Genomic DNA, 15,866 nt, shown 5'->3' with positions numbered 1-15,866 from the left:
CTGGGCTGTTCTGTGCCAACCCCAAACACCTCACCGCCACTCTCCCCCACAGCGTTCACCTTCACCCTGGTCACCAACAGGTCATCAGGTCATCCCTCACCATCCAGGTATTACCCAATCTAACCCCAAACCCCAACTCGCCTCTCCTCCCAAACCCTTCCACTCCACTGTGCTCTTAGGAACTGACTGTCATCAGCAAACCGACCTACCTCTTCGAAGAGTCTTCTTCCTCTTCTAAATGTACCTTCCTGCTAAAGGAAGCGGGATGTCCCCTGAGGATGCTACTGCCAGCCGCCCTCTCAGCAGAAGACTGTGTCTCTCCTATGCCCCCAAGGACTTCAAGGCCAGAAGGAGGACCCAACATTCCTCTGGCACCACTTTGCAACTTCTCAGATGTCTGTCCTTCCTCTTTTGAAAGTCCTAGCTCTTTGAAAGTGAATCATCAGGAGTTCCCATCACGGTGTAGTGGAAACGAATCTGACGAGGAACCATGAGGTTGCAGGTTTGATCCCTGGCCTCGCTCACTGGGTTAAGGAACCAGCATTGCCGTGAGCTGTGGTGTGGGCGGCTCAGATCTGGTGTGGCTGTGGCTGTGGCTGTGGTGTAGGCCGGCAGCTGTGGCTCCAATTGGACCCCTAGCCTAAGAACCTCCATATGCCGAAGGTGCAGCCCGCAAGAGACCAAAAAAAAAAAAAAAAAAAAAAAAGTGAATCATCAAACTTTACCACTTCTTAGGTCACCTCCCTGCCTCCTGGTCAGTGGACTCAGAGGTGATGTCAACACATGGGTCACTGCCTACCTCTCCACCACAATCCTGTCATCCATCCTGGAGTCATCCGACATCCCGACACTCAGCTCCCCACCCTCCTTGGCTCCAAAGGTCTTTCCCTCCAGCTCACCTCAATCGTCCACTCATATCATCATACACCAGGCCTGGTCATGGCCAATAATTACAACTCTTGTCTCCCAGGTACCACACTCTCCTTATTTTCCTCCTACATTGGTGGGCACATCTTTTCAGTGATCTGTGCTGGCTCTTCCTCATCTCCCTGACCTCTAAACACTGGAACGCCCCTAGGATTATTCAGCCTCTTCTCTTCTCTTTCTAATGCACACTGTCCCGGGATCTCTCACAGTCACATGGCTTGGGATAACTTCCCATTTATTTATTTATTTGTCTTTTTAGGGCTGCACCCTCAGCATATGGAGGTTCCCAGGCTAAGGGTCGAATGGGAGCTGTAGTCGCCAGCCTACACCACAGCCATAGCAAGGCCAGATCCGAGCCACGTCCGTGACCTACACCACAGCTCATAGCAACACTGGATCCTTAACCCACTGAGAGAGGCCAGGGATCGAACCTGCATCCTCATGGACACTAGTCAGATTCGTTCCCACTGAACCATGTCAGGAACTCCCTACTTCCAAGTTTTTATCTCCAGGGTAAAAGAGAACGAATTAGCATTCAGGATTCTGAACTGTAGTCCTATATACCCAGCTGCTTGTTCCACGTCTCTGCTCACAAATCTAAGAGGAATCTCAGCCCTGACATGGCCAAAACCAAAATCTTATCTTCAACCACATTAAATTCTTTCTTGGTTTTCTCTACCTGAGCAAATATCCATTCCAACCCTTCAGTTCACTTAGGCCAAAATTCTTTTTTTTTTTTTTTTTTTTTTTTTTTTGTCTTTTTGCTATTTCTTTGGGCCGCTTCTGCAGCATATGGCGGTTCCCAGGCTAGGGGTCGAATCGGAGCTACAGCCACCGGCCTACGCCAGAGCCACAGCAACGCAGGATCCGATCCACGTCTGCAACCTACACCACAGCTCACGGCAACACCGAATTGTTAACCCACTGAGCAAGGGCAGGGATCGAACCTGCAACCTCATGGTTCCTAGTCGGATTCGTTAACCACTGCGCCACGACGAGAACTCCAGGCCAAAATTCTTAGCATCACCTTGGACTCCTCTCTCTCTTTCTCTCTCACATCCTACATCCCACATCCAGTCCATTGGCAAACATCATTTGTTCTCCTTTTGCAGTGTACGCAGATTCTGACCACTCTCCATCCTCTCCAGTGCTATGACCCAGATCCAAGCCACTACCATCTTTCACCAAGATTACTGCCATAGCTTCCCAGATGTTTTCCCTCCCTCTGTCCTTGTCCCTCTTCTGTATCCTCTCGATACAGCAGACACAGTGACCCTTTTAAGGGTAAGTCTCCTCCTTGTTCCAAACCTTCCAATGGATTACCATCTTAATCAAGACAAAAGCCAAACCTTGCAATAGTCTCTAAAGCCCCATTCCACGAGGCTCCATGAGGTCTCACCCTCACCCCCATCATCATTATTCCTCTGACCTCCTCTCTACTCCTCTCCTCTTGGCAACTTCATCCTAGATGCTGGCCTCCTTGCTACCCCCACCCCCAATCACCAGAGGTGTTCCCACTTCAGAGTCCTTGCATCTGTTGTCACTCTACCTGGACTGCACTTCCCTGAGACATCTTTATGTCAGTTCCTTCCATCCTTTGTTCAAATATGACCTTCACTGCAAAGCCTTCCATAACCATCCCGCTTTACATTGCAATGACCTCCCTCAGTGCTCCCTATTTCCCTTCTCTGCTTTATTTTTGTCCATAGTATTTATCATTGTCTGACACGTTACACAGTGCAGTTTCGTGGTCTACTTGCTTATTGACAGTTTTATGCAATAGATTACAAGTGACATGGACATCCGTTGCATTCATTGTGACATCCCCTGCACCCAGAACAGTACCTGACATAGCAGGACAGAAACACTCTGAAAACTCAATCTCAAACAAAGCACTCCCCAGTCATCATGCCCTGTCCTTCCAGCACACTCCTTTGAGACTGCCAATCCACTTACCCCTTGCCCCCCGCCCGCTAGTTCCTCTAGTTCTTTGAAGCTCTCACAACCCACTCTCGACTCCATGTTCCATTTCATTGTCAAACATTCTTAACCACCTCACCTCATTGCTCCTCACTGGACTCTCCCAGTGAAACCCCAAGTCTTCTTAAACTCAGCCAACTTCTTACTATATCCCTGAACCCAAGTGGCTGAATGTTGCTGGAGAAAATCGCATAAGCATGCTATCAGGATCCATTTCAAATTTATGACCAAAAGTCTTCAGTGAGCACTCAATGCTACCTGACAACTAAACTTCCCTAGTAAATTCATTAACCTACTCCCAAGATGACTATTATGCACGTTCTCTTCAATCCTCAAATCTCCAACATCCCCTCCCACCCAACTCTCAGCTGAAGGCCATGTCAGATATTTCATAGAGAAATATAGATGCAATCAGATGAAAATCATTTCAACTCCCCACCTTTCATTCCACACACTTACCTATGACTGTAGTCACATTCCCTGGTAAATATGTTCAAATATGCTCTGGGCCCCATCTTGCTCTCCTTCTCTTGGGCTTGGCTCTTAAAGAATTCCCTTTTTTTCTGTATCATCTTTTCCTACAGAGAGTTCTAAACTAAATCTCCAAGCCCAGTTTGTTCCATGAATGATTTGTAAATCTCTTCTCAGGCAACACTTTCTCTCTTAGGGTTTTCAAAAAGGCCCATAGGTCTTCAAACATCATCCATATATTGATGATGCCCAAATGTATTTTCCGGCTCCAGACTTCTTCCTTGAGGTTTAAACTTGGGTACATAAAACTATGTCTCTCTTTGGATACTTAATATGCCTCCTGAACTGAGAGAACTAAAACTCAACTATTGATCTTTTTCTCCCATCCAAAAGATTCATCCCTAACAAATGTTTATATGCCAGAAAATAGCACCACCACCCACCCAGTTGCTCAGGTCAAAACAAAGTCATCATCTTGGATTTCTTTCTTTCCCCAATCCCCCTTTCAAGCCCGTAGCAAGCACAATAACTATAACATCCAAATCTGTCTTAAATCCAGTCTCTTCTCACCATCTCCACTGCTCCCACCTTAGCCTAAGCCACATCTTCTGTCCCCTGGACCTCTATAGAGCATCAAATAAGAAAAATAACTTAAACATAAAGCATGCTTAATAAAGATAAAAGCTAAAAGGAGAAAAGGTAAAGCAAGGAAGCAGGACATGAAGTATTGCATTGAGGAGGGTAAAATTTTAGATAAGCTACCCAAGGAAGGTCTTAGGCTTTGAAATGGAGTGTTCCTGGGGAGTCCAAAGAACAAGGGACAAGCAGGGTCTGAGCAAGTTAAAGAGCAAGAGGGGGAGGAGACAGGCAGAGTGGTCTCAAGAGTAGGAGCAGGGGGCAGCCCAGTGACCGGATCATGCAGGACCTGTAGGTCATAGTAAGGATGTTGGATTTCACTTTGAATAAGATAGGGAGCAACTGAAGAGTTCTAAACAGAGGAGTGACAGGATCTTACAGTTAGAAGCTCATTCTGCCATGGTGTTGAGACTAGATGACAGACAGCAATGGTACATTCAAGGAGACCCATTGGAAATAGTCTATTACAGTGAGTAATCTAGTAATTACAGAATCGATTGCACAGTAATCCAGGTGAACATCCTGTGGCTTTGGGAGGATGGGGTATAGTGAAAAGTGGCTTAATTTTGAGATCTCATTGTATAGTATCCCAGGCAGAGCCCAGCTGTAGATGCCAGACAGCCCTAGGCTTCAAATCGGGGTTCCCATTACTATCCATGTGAACACAATTTCACTGAGCCTTGGTTTCCTCATCTGTAAAAAATAGGGGAATTAATGCTTACTTTATAAAGTGTTATGAAAATTAAATGCCTTTTTTTTTTTTATTTTATGGCCACACCCGTGGCATACGGCAATTCCCAGTCCAGGGATCAAACCCACAACTCCACAGCAACCCAAGCCACTGTGGTCGGATTCTCAACTCACTGCGTCACAGCAGAAACTCATAAATGCAATGTTTTATACAAAGCAACTAGTATAGAATCTGCTATATAGTAGATGTTCAACAAAAGTTAGTTTTTTTCCCCGTTTACTTGCTCAGCTCACAGGTGACAGAGCTAGAACCCAGGGGCTGCTATTCAGATCTGTGGCCTTTCCAGTTCACACTCCCCTAGTTACTTGTCATTTTCTTATTTGGCTATTTTGCGGGCAGATATCTTTCATTGGACCTCTTATTAAAGGACTTGCATTGTTCATTTCATAGATTTTCATTTCTCTGTATGCTTTTACTATGTTCTTTAAAGAAGTATCTGATGATATGATTGATAAATACACACAACAACAACAAAAAATGGTCTCTTGTATTAGGGGAGTGGAGGGTGTTACCATATCAAGCCCATGCCTTGGCTTTGTCCCTTCTCTTCCACATCCAGAAATTCCTCTGCTCCTCCCCTCTACCTGAAAAATGCATAGTCTTTTTTCAAGAGCAGCTCACATTCCCTCTTTTGTGAAAACACAAATGTTAAGGACAGGATCCTTTCCTCTCTCCACAGCATTTCCTATTTACCTCTGTTATTGCAACATAGTCGTTGTATTTATTTGTGGAAACTTGACCATCATATTCCGTGTTCCACTCTACCCATCCTAGACCCCAGTGAGCCTGCTGAAGCACTTTGGACCCACTCTGTTTCACCAGATACACTGTGGTGCTTCTCTGGGTCAAGACATCTTACAAAACTACTTTTCATATTGCTTTCTTCTCAGTCCCACTGGCATACGTCCATGGGAGCTGACAAGAAGGTAAAGCTGAGGAGTTCCCATCGTAGCTCAGTGGTTAACAAATCCAACTAGGAACCATGAGGTTGCGGGTTCGATCCCTGGCCTTGCTCAGTAGGTTAAGGATCCAGCGTTGCCGTGAGCTGTGGTGTAGGATGCAGTCTCAGCTTGGATCCTGTGTTGCTGTGGCTCTGGCGTAGGCTGGTGGCTACAGCTCCAATTCGACCCCTAGCCTGGGAACCTCCATATGCCGCGGGAGTGGCCCAAGAAATGGCAAAAAGAAAAAAAAAAAAAAAAGGAAGAAGGGAATGATGAGTGACAGGCTCACATTCTCCCTTTTTCTCTCATGATGTATTTCTTTTTTGCCAGGAGATCCTTCTCTCCCCTTGTAAGTGATTACCTGCCCCCAAGCACTTCCCACCCACTGGCCCTGGTTCCTCCATCCAAGGATCTACACAGCTTCCATGGGTTGCTGAGGGGTCTTCAGCTCACTTGCTGGCACTTCTGTCTACCCAGAACTAGTCCCCAAGGGCCACAGTCTTGTCTTTGGTGTCCACAGACCTGTCTGTGCACTGCCATTGCACCTGGCTTCTAGGAGCTCAGCGACTGAATGAATGATTGATGGTTTACAGTATCTTTCAAAAGGCTTTGGCTATTATTATTGTAATACAGTCAAATCATTTTTCACTCCCAACTTGTAAGTAAGAACAAAGACCAAAGCAATTTATACATGATCTTGAGATTCTTGAAAATATCATACAGAGTATATATATATTTTTTTCTCTAACCGAAATGGATTTAGATTATAAACATATGCTTGTTATCCCCATTGTTGTGATATATGCATAATTGCTCTCCTCCAAGAATACTTTATCGCAGTGGGTGAGGCTTTAAATAATATTACTTAATATATTAGGAACTTCAACATCCATTAAAATAACAGGGCACTGCCTTATTTATGAGGTCCTATTCACCTGCTATAGAAATGATACCAGGTATCAACAAAAAGGATATACTTGACTTTTCCTAGAACTCTCCCCAATACAGAAGCTTGGTTTCACTCAGAATATATTATGTCTGGTATTAAATCGATACCATTTTATCAGCAGCACATATGCTAGGAATCAAAGTTAAAAGTTTAGACACACACTATGTCTTGAGAAATACATACAGTGTTTGAATTCTCTTTATCACATCACAGTTAGATTGAAGAATCTTTTTATTCACCTTAATGAAGTTCACTGGAATGTAATAAGTCAACCCTTTTTTTTTTCTAGAACATTAGCCAATACGGACAGTATCCTAAGTATATTATTTAAAATAAGACTCTACACGTTTCTACACTCACTTGAATGGGATGTAGGCAATATAGAAAAATTTGCTCTAGGGTGTGGTATGGTTTATATGATTAAATGCTTTATTCATACTCATATGTCAATCTATTAGTGTGCCGTTAATTCAAATGTTACTATGATGTATTTTATCCCCATTAGCACATTCATCACAGGTGGATGTGCGACTTAGACAAAGGTGTATGTTCTCATTAATGATGAGCAGCCTATTCATCTTACTAGAACGTAATTAATGTTAGTTACAATCCTTAATTTTTCACTGTTTGTCAAGACACATATTTAGCATTTCTTCTGTCCTTTATCAACCAGCTCCTCTTATCACACAACCAATTCAAAAAGACGTATATTTAACCAAATCTGGTGCTTCATTTTTCAAGTATTTCATACATACGTGTTTCTTAATGTTGGTGGCAGTTCCCACCCTGGGAGACTTCATGTCGGCTACAGTGACGACACAAACAACATTAGGGGTGGTGTCTGATCCTTCCTATTTTTTAACATAGAAGATGAATGTCATTCACCTGCTGAGTTAAATGTTGAAACGTAAGCAAGAGATTTTCTTATATTCTGCACTATAGCATCAAACGAGTAGAACTGTTTGTTAGGTTTTGGGGGGAGAAAAAAGAGCATGTGTTAAAATACATGCATTATTATGGGTTTTTTTTGTTTTGAGGTTTGCTTGTTTTTTTTGTCTTTTCTAGGGCCACACCTGCAGCATATGGAGGTTCTCAGGCTAGGGGTTGAATCGGAGCTGTAGTCCCCGGCCTACGCCAGAGCCACAGCAACACAGGATCCGAGCCTCGTCTGCGACCTACACCACAGCTCACGGCAACGCCGGATCCTTAACCCACTGAGCAAGGCCAGGGATCGAACCCGCAACCTCATGGTTCCTAGTTGGATTTGTTAACCCCTGAGCCACGATGGGAACTCCCATTATTATGTATTACACAAACACACAAGTACATGTGTATATTACCGTTCTCTCCACCAGACCCTACAAAATGTGCCATGTATATGACAACTGATTTAGTCCTCATAACCATCCCCATGAGGTAGGTACTATTAGTGTTCCTATTTCACCCCTGAGGAAATGGAAAAACAGACAAGTTAAGAAACTCGCCCCAAGTTACACAGCGAGGAGTGACAGCCCAGGGATCCAAGCCCAGGCAGCCTGACTCCAGAGCTTGAGCACTTACGCCTGTGTTGCTTCTCATCTTTAGGATTCCCGACGAACTTTATCTAACGATGGTACATTGAATATGCATGATGTCTAAGCTGAGGTTCCGAATTTTGTTATATTTAAATATCACTTTATTGTTTTGTGTTCATACCACTCTAACACTATAAGATCAGGCCACTCAAGATGACTGTTCTCACTCTCTGTTTAGCCCCTGTTTGACCAGTGCCTGCTTCAGCTACACACGCACATGGCCCAGGCTAAGCTAGAGATAGGTTATCAAAGGTGCAGTGAGAGGAGTGCCTCTGCTGGTTTCCTTGGTAACTAATGAGCCAACCTGACAGAAGTCCTCCTATAACTGCAATCTCCCCTTCCCTCTGGGAGCAAAGACTGCCACCATGTCCCACCTGCCACTGGCCACACACGGTGGGGTGTCGCTCCAAGACCTTGCTTCAGAGGCATAAGCTCCCCCCATCTGTTAAATCATTCATATCTCTGTTGCGGACTCTGGCTTCTTTCTTCGCTCTTGAAGCCGGGCAAGCACAGGGCCTTGTAGGCCTGCGGGATACAGCCCGACAAGCGACGTAACTATGTTGAGTGAAATATCTATATGCTACTTGTAAAACAATAAACTTTAAGCTCTTGGAGGTCAGCAAAGGCATCTTAAATAACTCCCCATATCTAGACAAATACTTGCACACAGGAAGTGTTTGATAAATATTTTAGTGAATAAATGAATTTTAAATTTAGGGTTCAAAGAACAATGAAAGAGTGTCTTGGGCCTTAGGCAGATTACAGTTCTGAGGCTCTACTCATTGTGTATATCAAAGATTTTCAGAGGAGATTCAAGCATTTAAAATTCACTCAAGCATTTGTATGTGTCTCAGAATCTAGTTATTTGGTATCGAAATACCCAAATTTCCTTTTTTTTTTGGCTGGGCCTGGCATTGAAACTGAGCCATAGCAGGGGACCCGCGCCATAGCAGTGACAAGGCCAGATCCTTAACTGGCTGAGCTACCAGGGACTCTGAGATAGGTATATTGCTTAATCTATAACTCGGGTTTTCAAAAACTGTAACTCTCTACTTAAACCTCCATTTTGCTTTCTAATGGAAAAAGTTTCCAAATTTGTAATCAAATCATGGTTTACCTAATTGATTCAGGGTAAATATGATCCACTTAGGAGCTCCCTTTCTTCCAGGGGAGGCCTGTCATCTCTGTTCCCAGGAGTGCATAGCATCATGGCATCCAGGGGAGGCCTCTGGTCCTTGGCCTGCATCTGTCCACCTTACCTCTGCATCTTCAGAAATGGATGTACCCTGCCAGCTTCCCAGTTATTCTCATCTCCGTGTGCTGGTACCTCCCAGGTGGCTATACTCCCACTGGGCCTCCAGCCATACGCCCCGTATCTGTGGCTAACTCCCCTGACACCAGCCATAGGGCACCCCCAGGTCAGCCCATTCCTGGCATCATGCCCACACCATCGTGGGCCACCCAGGAAGGCATGTCACTGCCCCTGTGTTCTGTCAGGCCCAGCCACCCACGAGCTCCACAGGAGCCAAAGTGTAAGCATAGTCCGTGCAGCACCACGGCAGCTGTGTGTTGCCCTCCCCCACCCCCCCACCCATGCCCAGGGGCCCAGAGAGCAGGAAGGGCAGCCTTCCTCTACTCTCAGACCCTTCATCTGTTTGAGGCCCCATCACACGCATGCCCTACATACACACTCACATCCGTGCACAAACAGTCAGTGGAAGGCGCCCTTCAGAAACTCTCTTTTAGGGAACAGTCACAAACTTCTGATGATGTTGGTCTTCTCTCACACTCTGATTTTCCTCTCATGCCTCAGATTAGGAAATCTTCCTTTTGAAGACACAGAAGAGGTGACAGGCGCTGCTTCCCCAAAGCGTATGTTCTCCCAGATATTTCCTGTTTCATACCCAGACCTTGGCTTAGGTATCATGGCTAACATGTGGAGCCACACCACCCCTCCCCTTGGGTCCCCGAAAGCCTCCTGCGTAATGGCCTAGATGGGTTCGAGGGGACATGCCAGCCCGTTACCCCCATCACGGCACTAAGAGCAAACAAGTGACCTGCATCATTGACTGAATCGGTCATCTCATAGAGGGGCTGAAGTCGACTCTTAGTCTTTGCTGGTGTTTATTAGCAACTGTATTCATATTCATATTCATTCATTCCTTTCAAACCGTTCTCTGTCTTGTCTCTTCTCCATTTATTTTCCAAACCAATTTCCAATGTTGACTTTGTTTGAATCAGAAAACTAGCACAAACTGGATTAAAAGACTGGTTTCCCCTTACCCTGGGGTATGCCGGCCCAAACTGGCTGAAAAGCCTTTAAAAATACCTAAGCACTGTTGACAGGAATGTAAATTGGTACGGCACTATGGAAAGCAGTAGAGAGGTCTGTTAAAAACTGAAAATAGAACTGCCGTATGATCCAGCAATCCCACCCCTAGGCATATATCCCCAAAGATGAAAACTTTAATTCAAAAGGATACATGCTCTCCAATGTTCACAGCAGTACTATTCACAGTGACTAAGACGTGGAAACAACCCAGATGCCCACCAACAGATGACTGGTTTAAGAATATGAAATATACATACACACACACACAATGGAATATTAGCCATAAAAATGAATGAAATAGGAGTTCCCGTCTTGGCTCAGCAGAAACGAATCTGACTAGTAACCGTAAGGAGGCGGGTTCGATCCCTAGCCTCGCTCAGTGGGTTAAGGATCCAGTGTTGCCATGAGCTGTGATATAGGTCGCAGGTGCGGCTCAGATCTGGTGTTGCTGTGGCTGTGGCGTAGGCCAGCAGCTACAGCTCCCATTCAAACTCCTAGCCTGGGAAACTCCATATGCTGTGGGTGTGGCCCTAAAAAGAAAAAAACAAAAAAACAGAAAAGAATGAAATAATGCCATTTGCAGCAACATGGATGGACCCAGAGCTTATCGTACTAAGTGAAGTCAGACAGCTTTCTCTGTCTGACAACCTGCTGTACAGCACAGAGAACTCTACCCAGTGTTCTGGGATAATCAGTGTGGGAAAAGAATCTGAGAGAGAATGAATACGTATATACATATGACTGGGTCACTTTGTTGTGCAGCAGAAATTATCACACCCTTGTACATTAACTATACTTCAATAAAACTTACAAAAATAAAAAGACATAGAAAGACAGAGATTATATGGTATCACTTCAGGGTGGAATCTAAAAAAAATAATACAAATGAATCTATATCCAAAACAGAAACAGACTCACAGACTTGGAAAACAAACTTATGGTTACCAAGAGGAAAGGGAGGGGCTGGGGGGGATAAATTAGGAATATGGAATACAAACTACTATATATAAAATAGATAAGAAGCAATGATTTACTGTATAGCCCTGAGAACTATATTCAATATCTTGCAATAACCACTAATGGAAAAAAATACGAAAAAATACATATACATGTGTGTATATATATATGTATGTACATATATATGTGTATATTCAGTTTTATATGTGTATATATATATCACTGAATCACCTTGCTGTGCATCTGAAACTAACACAATATTTAAATGAACTAATCTTCAATTTAAAAAAATAATCTAAGGAAACATAAGCAAGCTTCTGTATTTTTCCTTCGCTTTAATGTAGATTTGGATGTAGCCAGTGTCATATGGTCAGCATTTTATTTTTTTTTATTTATTTATTTTTTTTTTGGTCTTTTTGCTATTTCTTTGGGCTGCTTCTGCGGCATATGGAGGTTCCCAGGCTAGGGGTCAAATCGGAGCTGTAGCCACCAGCCTATGCCAGAGCCACAGCAACGCGTGATCTGAGCCGCGTCTGCAACCTACACCACAGCTCACGGCAACGCCGGATCGTTAACCCACTGAGCAAGGCCAGGGACCAAACCTGCAACCTCATGGTTCCTAGTCAGATTCGTTAACCACTGCGCCACGACGGGAACTCCATGGTCAGCATTTTAAATGAAGAGAGATTTTGGAGAGTTCCCATTGTGGTTCAGTGGGTTACGAACCCAGCTAGTATCCATGAGGACATGGGTTCAATCCCTGGCCTTGCTCAATGGGTTAAGGATCTGGCACTGCCATGAGCTGTAGCATAGGTTACAGACACGGCTCAAAGCTGGTGTGGCTGTGGCTGTGGTGTAGGCCGGTGGCTGCAGCTCCGATTTGACTCCTAGCCTGGGAACCTCCATATGTGCAAAAAAGGCTAAATAAATGGAGATTTTTAGTAAATATCTTTATGGTATAAAATATTTCAAACCAAACTCACATTTAGCTATTCTGTGTCTCCACATATCTAGTACCTGAATACAGAGACCTCAAGAGCACTAAGAATACTCACTTAGAATGAAGATGCCTCATGTCTGGACTCTGCCCGCAAGCCATATAATCCCCCACACCTGTATCATTGCCAGTTCCCAGGAGCTCCTGAGATGAATCAAAAACCACTGATGAAAGTTACAAGCCGTTGTTTTGTTTTCTTTTGTTTGTCTTTTTGTCTTTTAGGGACTCACTGGCAGCATAGGGAGGTTCCCAGGCTAGGGGTCAAATCGAAGCTGTAGCCACTGGCCTACGCCAGAGCCACAGCAACGTGGGATCTGAGCCTCGTCTGCAACCTACAGCATAGCTCATGGCAATGCCAGATCCTTAACCCACTAAGCAAGGCCAGGGATCGAACCCACATCCTCGTGGATACTAGTCAGGTGTGTTAACCACTGAGCCACAACGGGAACTCCACGCTGTCGGTTTTATAACTTTTGCTTTGTTATATGTGGACTTTACCTTTCCTTCTCCAACTGTGTTCAAAGGAAGCCTGCTCCTTGCTGGAAAATTACTGACAGCAAATCAATAAAGGCTGTCTTGGTGTTTTTATCTTACAACCGTCATCCTATTTATACCCCGAGAGACTGGAAAGGAGAACATAATTTCATCTCTGTTCCAAGCAGGGGAGGCACCCACTAGTTGAATCACCTTTCCCACCTCAGGTCAGGAAGGTGACCAGGTGGAAAGATCCATCTCTGGAACACCAGAGCACGCCTTTGAAGTTGTCCCTGTTCTGACACGCAAAGTAAAGGGCTGAGCCAGCCTGTCCCTGCCAACCTGAGAGCCAGCCCAAGGTGTGATGTCGCCTATTCTTGTTTAATCCACCCCCATCTGGAGGTTAACCAGACCGATGGTGGCACCCTGAGACCTTGCGTGCGGCGGACCCCAGCCTCTTGACAGCAGCGCCCTGGGAAGAAGCAGCGGTTCTTCCTCTGCTTTTCCGCCACCCCCAGTGTGAGCATCCGCAGCGGTGGTGGTCCGCCAGGCTGCTGCTGGGCAGATTGAGGGGAATCAATCTCTCTGCATGGAGCTTTAAACCAGTGTGTCTGCTACACACCAAACCCCTTCTTTCCTTGTCCCAGAAGAGGCTTCCCTGTCGGAACAAGGCTCTAAGCTTTGTGCAATCAAAAGCCTTTGATTAAATCGGACCCAGTCCTTCTACTTGCCATGGTATTGTGTGACCTAGGAAAGCAGCAGGGCTACAAAACAGCCCAATCTGTCGCCAGGTGGGCTGACAAAGCAGGGCTAAACACACGGTGGATTTCAAGCTACGTTACATCTCCAAGTTGCAAAGCTAGCGATAAAGCGAGCCAGAAAAGCATGCCCGTAGGTGAATATTTCTCACAGACAGAGGCCACTCTGCCTCTGAGAGGGCTGTTGTCCTTCCCACTGGGAGTTTTTAAGCCACTTAGGGACAGCGACCATTTGAACAGAAAATTGTTCCTGTTTCTAAATTTTTTTTTTTTAAAGAAAGAAAGAAAAGAAAAGAAAAAGGTCCCAGGAAAGGTGCTGCTTTTCTGACATCTACCCCATAAAACCCACGTCTGGTCACACAAAAAGAGACCGGTTTGTAAGGATTAGCTCAAACAGATATTTGCTTACTCTGCTCTTCCTCTGCCGTTTGCTTCCTCCCCAGGCTTTGTTTCTGTCTAACAGTGCTGTGCACCCTCCTCCCGCTTCTCAGTCAAGATGGGACCCAGGAGCGCTCTCACTCTCGCCTTTCTTAACTGGATCCCACATAACAGGCTCCGTGGAGTCAGAATGAGACCTGTGGGGGCCCTAGGTAATCATTTGGGATCACTTTAAATCAGTGTCCTTTAAAGAATCTTCAGCATCCATTGAGTGGGGAAAAAAAAAAAGAAGGTGAGCCCTGAACAGGTGAAGAGCTTAAGAGGACACAAGTGACAGTCCCCCAGGAAAGCCACAGCCGGGAATTTAGCTGGCACTCCTCAGGTGGCACTTGGCTTACCACCTATTGCTATTCAAGCTCACTCCTTCCAGGGGAGATCTTTCCAAAGCTTTCCCCAACCCTAAGGTATAGAACAGCTCAGATTCCTTCCAACTATGTGCACTATTCTCCCAGAAGTGTATCCTAAATGCAGGGCTTCCATCCCCTCACATTTCTATTATGTTTAAAAAGTCCTCATGAGCTGTACCTCCGGCTCCCTCTGCCTGGCTCAAGCCTGTCTCCAGCTCTCACCATCTATCTCCCGGGAGAGTGAGATCTGACCCGAAAGATGGATTCAATGGCAAAGAATTGAGGGATCCAAGCAGCAGCTACAGAAGAGCAGGTGAGAGAAGCAAGGGGACGAGCAGGGCGAAAAGCCACCAACCAGGCCAGCCTCTCTCTGCAGGCTGGGATCTCCCTTGCAGTCACTAGAGGGTCCTCAGGTGACCTAGCACACTCAGGCTCTACAATTGCCTCTGCCGCATGGAGGTCCCATGCCCCATCCTCCAAGATCCGAGTCCCTCTACTCATATCACTAGATGAGACTGGTCTTTGCAACAAATGAAGCAGCGACATTTGCTGGAGTTCAAGTTTCATTTCCTCAACCCACTGGTGCTAGAGTTTCATTTTTCAAAAGAAGTCGACATTGAATATTGATATGTGTTATGAAAGCTGTAAAATCAAGGAGGATAACAAGGCGTTGTTATTGACATGGGGTGTGTCTGAGGGCACACTGGCAGTAAAAATGAGTTTCCCACACATTCCCACGTAGGCGGCTGCTCAGCGTCACCAACCACTGGTTAATTCATTAATATTATTCAGTGAAAAACGCTTCTTCCATTCCATTTGTTAATAAATCTATTTTCATTCTTATGGAAATCAGCCCCTTTTCAAGTTCATTTAAGAAGAATATTTCATAACTTTCTAGTATGGGAAGTATTTTTATTTAAATACTTGCAACAACTAAATTGAGAACGTGTACCTTTCATTTTTAAAGATATTTCCTTGTGGTTCTTGAATGCCCTGTGGTTAGAAAAGACTGAGAAGTTATGAAACATGAGAGAGATAATTAAATAAAATGGAAAGTGATTTCAATAACCCTGGCTCCACTAGTATTATTTATTGGGAATCAATTAAATAGTAGCAATTTATTTTTAAGTTTAAAAATGTAAAATGTATACCATCTGCCTCAGGAGAGAAATAAACATCTGAAATAATAACATCAGGAGGAGAAAGTGTGTTGCAAAAATTTTCGTTCTCTGCAACTATGTTGAGTCTTAAAAACGAACAAATAACGCTCCCAAAAGGTAGATTCTATAATGTGAAACGCTTTTAGAAGTATTTGATGGAGCATTCTTGTGGCA

General features: G+C 44.7%; 1 long non-coding RNA gene across 1 annotated transcript in view; it reads left to right on the top strand.

Moving 5' to 3' along the window:
- The window catches only part of LOC146395980 (uncharacterized), a 350,884-nt gene extending 335,284 nt beyond the window's left edge, over window positions 1-15,600 (top strand). Inside the window, exon 7 of the long non-coding RNA XR_014829587.1 lies at window positions 12,533-15,600. This is a non-coding gene — a long non-coding RNA (uncharacterized LOC146395980). The remainder of the gene's footprint in view (window positions 1-12,532) is intronic.
- The last annotated feature ends 266 nt before the right edge of the window (window positions 15,601-15,866 follow it).

The sequence above is a fragment of the Sus scrofa genome, chromosome 15, assembly GCF_054392235.1.
Source record: "Sus scrofa isolate SSC_HxYL_T2T_F1_AM1 chromosome 15, Sscrofa_HxYL_maternal_Yorkshire_Landrace_v2.0, whole genome shotgun sequence".
NCBI lineage: Eukaryota > Metazoa > Chordata > Mammalia > Artiodactyla > Suidae > Sus > Sus scrofa.
The sequence above is the reverse complement of the archived record's forward strand: the minus strand, read 5'-3'. Positions and strand labels throughout refer to the sequence as shown.